Source organism: Notamacropus eugenii, chromosome X, assembly GCF_028372415.1.
Source record: "Notamacropus eugenii isolate mMacEug1 chromosome X, mMacEug1.pri_v2, whole genome shotgun sequence".
Lineage (NCBI taxonomy): Eukaryota > Metazoa > Chordata > Mammalia > Diprotodontia > Macropodidae > Notamacropus > Notamacropus eugenii.
Genome location: NC_092879.1, coordinates 7031600 through 7037599, shown reverse-complemented (window position 1 = coordinate 7037599; position 6000 = coordinate 7031600).

Sequence of the window (6000 nt, the reverse complement as noted above, 5' to 3'; positions counted from 1 at the left end):
GGTCAAGAGAGGAGTAAGATTGTGCCCCCTTGCAGGAACTGAGAACTTACAGATCTCTACAGATATGTCAGAGAACAACTGCACATCACCTCTAAAGTCTAAGGTAGTATACACTCCACTTGACAAAGGGCTCAAAAGTCAAGTAACTGGCTGTGGAAATGCCCAAAAAGTGGAGAAAAACTAAAACCATAGAAAGTGACTTTCGTGGTGAAAGGGTATTTTCTTCCATCCTTTCCAATGAAGAAGAGCCAAGTATAAAATCAGAGGAAGACAGCAAGGTTAAGGCTTCTGCATTCAGAGCCTACCAAAAAATATGCAGTGGTCTCAGGCCATTGAAGAGTTCAAAAAGGATTTTGAAAATCAAGTAAGAGAGGTGGAGGAAAACTTGGGAAGAGAAATGAGAGTGATGCAAGAAAATCATGAAAAACGGGTCAACAGCTTGCTAAATGAGACTCAAAAAAAGATGACGAATATAATATCTTTAAAAATAGACTAATCAAAATGGGAAAAGAGGTCCAAAAATCCTATGAAGGGAAGCATGCTTTAAAAAGAAGAATTGGCCAAAAGTTAAAGAAAGTTCAAAAGCTCGCTGAAGAAAATAGTTCTTTAAAAATTGGAGTGAAGCAGATGGAAGCTAATGACTTTATGAGAAATCAAGAAATTATAAAACAAAACCAAAAGAATGAAAAAATAGAAGACAATGTGAAATATCTATCTCATTAGTCAAAACAACTGACTTGAAAAATAGATCAAGGAGAGAAAACTTAAAAATTATTGGTCCAGACAGCCCATAAAATAACAGTAAAGAATTACTCTCAACAAATTCTAGAGCAGCAGAAGCCACGGAACAATGGAGTGAAGGAGACTTCCAGCTCAGGGTGACCTGGAAGCCCTACAGGAAATGCCTGTTACACTAGACGCGGAGCACAGCCTGGCCTTGGATGCATGGCACTGGAAGGAGCAGGGCCAGAGAAGGCCTCAGGTGCACAATCCTCAGCGGCAGCACAGATCCTTCAAACCACAGGTCACTGAGAGGATTTTTCAGCTGGCCCAGAAGGGAACAGGCCCCCCCAGCCATACCTCTGGCCCCAAGTGGGGGCGGCAGAGGCTGCAGCAGGCAGTGGTTCTCACTGCAGGCAGCAGCCAGCATCCATTGTAGGAGACCTCATCGTGAAGCCCCTAAGGGAAATGAGCTGCTGATCTGAACCTCAGCCCTGACAGGCAGCCCTGCCCCCACATAAAACTCCTGCGGGAATTGAGAAGCTGATCTGAATCTCAGCCCTGAGTGTTGGCGTGGAGGAACTGGAAGCCAGGTGGTTGTGGAGAGGAAATTCTACTACTCGTATATTCTGGGCAGAAAAGTTTTCTGGTTGCTCCCAGACCAGTGTACACCCTTGATTGTGCCACCTTGAAGGAACTGAGATCTTACAGGGCCCCAGAGTATACCCTACTCGTGACAAAGAACCTAAAAGTCAAGTGCCTGATTGGGAAAATGCCCAAAAAAAGGGAAAAAATAAGACTATAGAAGGTTACTTTCTTGGTGAACAGGTATCTTCTCCCATCCTTTTGGATGAGGAAGAACAGTGCTTACCATCAGGGGAAGACAAAAAAGTCAATTCTTCTGTATCCCAAACATCTAAAATAAATATTCAGTGGTCTCAGGCCATGGAAGAGCTCAAAAAGGATTTTTAAAATCAAGTAAGGTAAAGGTAAATAAAGTAAATAAATAAATTCAAAAAAAAAACCAACTTGGATTCCAAATTATTTCCTTCCCTCCTGCCACTTCTCCACCCAAATGACAAGCAATATAATGCCAATTATATATGCGAAGTCATACAAAACATATTTCCACATTAGCCATGTTGCAAAAGAGAACACATACAAACACACACACTATAAAGAAAACTATATTTCAATATGCAGTCAGAATTCATCAGTTCACCTTCTGGAGGTGGATAGCATTTTTAGCATGGGTCTTTGGAACTGTCTTGTATTATTGTATTGATCAGAGTAGTCAAATCTTTCACAATTCATAATTGTAATATTGCTGTTATGGTGATGGTGTTCTCCTGGTTCTTCTAACTTCACTTTGTATCAGTTCATATAAGTCTTCTCAGGTTTTTCTGAAACCATCGTATTTTTCATTTCTTATAGCAATTACTATAGCAAATAGTATTCCATTACAGTCATAAGCCACAACCTGTTCAACCATTCCTCAAATGATAGGTAACCCCCCAATGTCAAATTCTTTGCCACCGAAAAAAGAATTGCTATAAATATTTTTGTACCAAAAGATCCAATCCCCTTTTCTTTGATCTCTTTGGGATACAACTCACATCTGTCTGTTGACGGCTCTCTCTTCCTTCAAAACCCAGCTGAGGCACCTCTTATTCCATAATTCTTTCCTACTTCTAAGATGTAAAGTGATTTCTCCTTCTTCAAATTTCTCCTGGTATTTTGTCTGAGCCTCTCCTTTGCACTCACATCATAATGGCCTATATCTTTGTTATCTGTGTACCCTCAATTAAATAGTAAATTCCTTGAGAGCAGAACCTATACTTCATCTAGCTTTATGTTGGGGAAGCTAAGTAGCACAATGGACAGAGGGCTGGGCCTAAAGTCAGAAAGACCTGAACTTTAATCTGGCCTCAAAGATATTCTAACTGTGTGACCCTGAGCATGTCACTCAACCTATTTGCCTTAGTTTCCTCACCTATAAAATAAGAATAATAAGAGCATCTGCCTCTCAAGGTTGTTGTGAGGATCAAATAAGATAAGTATACGGTACTGAGCATAGTACCTGGCACATAGTAAGTTCTATACAAATGTTCTGCGATGAATGAAAATGAGGCTACATAGGTTGTACTTTGTTTAGTGTACACAGTTGTTGGTTGTTTCAATCTTGTCTGACTCTTAGTGACCCCATTTGGGGTTTTCTTGGCAAAGATACTGGAGTGGTTTGCCATTTGCTCCTCCAACTCTTTTGCAAATGAGAAAACTGAGGGAAAGAGCGTTAAGTGACTTTTCCACGGTCATAGTTCAGTAAGTGTCTGAAGTTATATTTGAACTCAGGGAGATGAGTCTTCTGGGCTCCAGGCCTGGCACTTTACGCACTGCACCACTTAGCTGCCTTAGCTGCTGTAAGAATCTGTACTTGGCACACTTAGAAACACAGAATCATAAAACTGGAGCCAGAAGCACCCTTAGAAATCATCTAGTTTAACTTCCTTTTTGTACAGATGGATAATCTGAGCCTCAGAAAAGGTAAGCAACTTGCCCAAGCTCAGACAGCCTTTTTGTAACCTATTTCCTAAGTCCTCTGATTCTAAGTCCAGCTTTCATTCCATAAAAGAGCCATTGTTGTGCATTTTAAACTTTGTCATGAAAAGAGTGAGGCACACATTCTTCTAGATGCCAAGGCTGGAAAGGATCATAAATGTCATCTGGTTCAGTCCCCTAAATTTCCAGATAGGGAAACCAAGGCCCAAATTGAAGAAGGGATTTGTTCACGGTTACCCTTCCTCAAACAAATGCCTCCAAGGAAAATAAGTTTGTTAGCACAGGTGAGAAGGCTAGGTTTGTCCACTAGTAATTAATAACAGGTGCAGGAATTGAGCTCCATGTCTTCTGACTCCAAATTAGTATTTTTAAAATTAGAATTATATTATGAGGAAGCTGTTGAAAACCAAGTTTCTCATCAACAGAAGACTATGAGAGGTACCAGGAACCACAGTCACCAAGCCCTGACCCAAAGATACATTGTCCAGAAGTTCCGAGTTTGGGTGATAAACATCTTTCCTCTTCCCCTCTTTCAGGACCAGGAAACTAAGAGTCTAGAAATGTCCTACAATAGATTGTCTGAAGACCTTGAACAAGTTAAGGTTTTGTGGGCCTCTGCTACCTCACCTGCAAAATGACCTCTGCATTTTTTTTCCAGCTCTGGCTTTCTATGCTCAATGTCATCAAGTCCCTTCTGTTGTTAACATTCCATGCTCTATAGTCTCAGATCCCTTATAATAATGATATTCTATGTTTCAAGGTCTCTTCCAGCCTTGTCATTCTATGTTCTCATGTCACTTTTAGTTCTTATATTTTGTATTCATCTAGTTATTTTATTCCATGTTCTTTTTTTCCCCCAAGGTACCTACCAACACTAACATTCTATGCTCTATGGTCTCTTCTAGCACTGAAATTCCTTGTCCTAAAATTCCTTCTAGCTCTAACATTCCACATACTATGTTCAGGTCCCTTCCAGTTTGCAAGTTCTTTTTGTATGTGTTAAGAGGCCTTCTAAGTTCTGAGATTCTGTGCTATCACTGAACTTGGCATTAGCTCTTGACTATAGGATGGCCATGGTGGATACCTAACTTTTAAACAGTTGATATCATTAGCTCGTTGGAGAAATTTGTTAGGTGACAGTACCTATGGGACTGTAATTATCTGAAAAGATTAGTGTTTCTGTTTCATTACAAAGAGATTGTTGAAGTTTTTATTTGTAACTTGGGCTCTTAAAAGTAATCAAATCCTGAACAGGTTGGTAAAATACAGGTTTCTTGGTCTGGCAAGTCCATTACATGCCTCAGGAAGTCCTTATTTATGTCTTTGAAAGATTTGAAAATGATTGGCCTGTAATCAGGAGTTCTAAAAAAAGTAAATAAGTAAAATCACACTGGTAGTGAGCCCCACGACTCACTCTGACCCCTCCATAGGCTGTTCTGGGTTTGTGAGTTCTGCAAGGGCCAAAAGAGTCCCTAGCAGAGCAGTTCCCAGAAGCAGAGATAAAGCTCTCTTCTTGTCACTTATGTCCCCTTTCCCCAGGAGCTTTGTGTGTGGTGGTTAAAGTAACAGCTTTAGTGTCTGGTTTAACTTGATTTCTTTTTCCTCTCTGCCTCCTTCCCAATCCCATTTTCTCAGGCTGATGGCAAACACAGTTCTGGCTGGAGCCCAAGTCAATGGGAACACTCAGGGTCAGTGGGTGAGACTGCAGACTTCGCCCAGGGAGCTAAACGGGCTATTAGCTTCCATTTCGTCTCCTATAAATCCCTCTCATGGAGATTTGCCTTCTTCTGGAAACTACCCCATAATGTCAGAGCAAGGAAGGTGGGTTTAAGGCTGGTTTCCATCCCACACCTTTCTGAGGGAGGACTTAAATCTGTATAACTATCTGTACTGAAAATCATCCTAGCCTGACACTTCTTCTTACACTTTCCTCCCTTTTCCCTTATTATCAAAGGATGATAGGAATTAGAACTGACAGGGGCATTAAAGATTATCTGGTTAAACCAGATATTAAAGAGGAAGAGACTGATGATAAGAATATGGGAAATGATTTGTCCAAGGTCATAGAAATTTCGGGTATCATAGCCAGGATTTCAACTTAAATTCCTTAACTCCTTCCTTCTCCCACTGTTCTCCTCCCTTCATTGGGGTCAGAATGTGGTAATCAGGGCATATCACCCACCTGTCCAGCCACAGCGCCTCACATTTAGTTGTTGTTTAATACATACTTGTTTAGCTGAGAATCCACAAGAATAGGTTAAATGGAGTGGTAACCAGGTGGTGGGAACAAAGAATAACAGAATCTTGGAAGGAATTGCAACATCATAGATTTAGAGCAAGAGGGTATGGAGAAGGGGGATAAAAAGAAATGATCACTTTATTATACATTTAACAGGAATAGCAAGTTGTAAATAACGGATTTGCAGTTTCATGCGCAATCATCGTTTTTTTTTTTAATTATGTTATGGAAATGCTTGTTTTATTCCATAAATTAAAAATTAAATAAATACAAGTTTTAAAAAAATGACCTGGTCTAAACCCCCATTTTACAGAAACTATAATACCCACAGAGGTGAAGCAACTTTCCAAATTCAAACAGGTGTCAAGCAACAGATTCAGACCTCAAGCCCAGTTCCAAACATAGCTGTGAAATATAATGCTCTTTCGAAAAAGAGATGCCTCCACAAGATCTATGACCAGTAGATATCCAGTTTCCTTCTG